Consider the following 1681-nt stretch of genomic DNA (forward strand, 5'->3'; position numbering starts at 1 on the left):
ATATGAGAATTATATGAGAATGTGAGAATGTATTTATAGCTATTAGATTAGTTTTAATGATTAAGATTAAACATATCTAATAAATTATATTATAAATATATTTATTGAATTTATGACAATACATTTAAAACCATTGTATTTATGGTTATTATGGCTAATGGCTCATCCAACCTAAACCAGTGGTCGTTAAGTCTCACGAGATGGGCCAGGCTAGCTATCTGTAAGTACATCATGATCCTATTGTCTAACGACACATCATGCTGCCTCCTCATACTCGTTATACAGCGGTAGGTTGCATGACATTGAAAAAAATTCTTTTAGAATCATAACACTTTACAAAATAATAATCACCTAAAAGAGATAATTTTAATCGAAAAATACTTTAATTAGAATTTCATTAAACTCTAACTGAACATAGTTAACCTATTATTTACGGCATAAAATTAAACCCTTTAGTATATACTTACAATTGTAGTGCATTATTAATCTAACAATTAATAATTCAATTTTTTAAATAAATTAAATCATTTTATCCTTCTTTTTTTAGGGATATTTAATAATATCAAAATTTTATATCAAATTTAGAAAAAATATTAGCATTACTTAATCTTTTAATTTAGTCATTCTTATTTGATAGAGGATATCTTATTCATTTTAAGGCTTTATTTAGAGGCTTGTAATTAATTACTAACATGGGAGCTCCTTTTTCTATTTCAAAAGCTTTTATTACATAAAAATCCTATATAGCTCCAAGGAGATTTTGATAGCGTAATTCAGCCTATGTCTAAGTATTCTTAGATTTCTTTCTTGCAGTAGTCCAAATGTAACACCCTACCACACAAAACCTTACGCTATAGTCGTAAATTAGAGATGGTAAGGCATTATGACATCTAAAAACAAAAATACATACATATAGTTGAAAGATATAAATATATCTAGGAGCCTATGAAGGAAGATGACAGAAAAAAAAGGCGCATCGCACTTAAAACGTTAAAGGTAGAAAGCGTAGGTTTTAAAAACAGAGGAGACTATATACACACACACACACACACACACATACAGGAATCCAAAATAGATACATATCAAATCACTCGATACGTTCTGTAAAGCAGAGGTCGACTAGATAGTATAGTACAACTCAGAAAGATACAAAATATACAGCATGTTTCTTCATAATTAACCTCTAAGAGGATATACAGCTGTGATATACAAAGTGGAAAACATAAATATACATTGCTAAACACAAACTAAAATCCCAAAAGAGAGTTTTCGCTTCTGAGAGAAAAATAGCACGCTTAATGAGGTGTGTCACGTCCTACATCTGGAAACAAAATCTGACAACCAATGAGAACCCGAATGTTCTCAGTACGGTAATAATTTCAAATAGAGATAATGTAAAATGATACGAACTTGCTAGGCGATCTTATACTCCAATCAACCTAAAGTTCAAGCCTAGGGTCCTTTCTAAACTAAACAGGGTAATCAGAAACTAAATCTTAGCTAATAAATTATCGAAGATTCCCAATTCCTCTTAATACAAGTCATAATTCTTCTCATTATCACAATGTTTCCAACTTAGTAATTTCAGTGTCAATTAAATAGCAAGAAATTAAATGAACATGCAAGAAATTAAAGGAAAGCAATTAAATGCAACAAAAATAGAAATTAAGTGCTAAAAAGG

The sequence above is a fragment of the Arachis duranensis genome, chromosome 2 (genome assembly GCF_000817695.3).
Source record: "Arachis duranensis cultivar V14167 chromosome 2, aradu.V14167.gnm2.J7QH, whole genome shotgun sequence".
Classification (NCBI taxonomy): Eukaryota; Viridiplantae; Streptophyta; class Magnoliopsida; order Fabales; family Fabaceae; genus Arachis; species Arachis duranensis.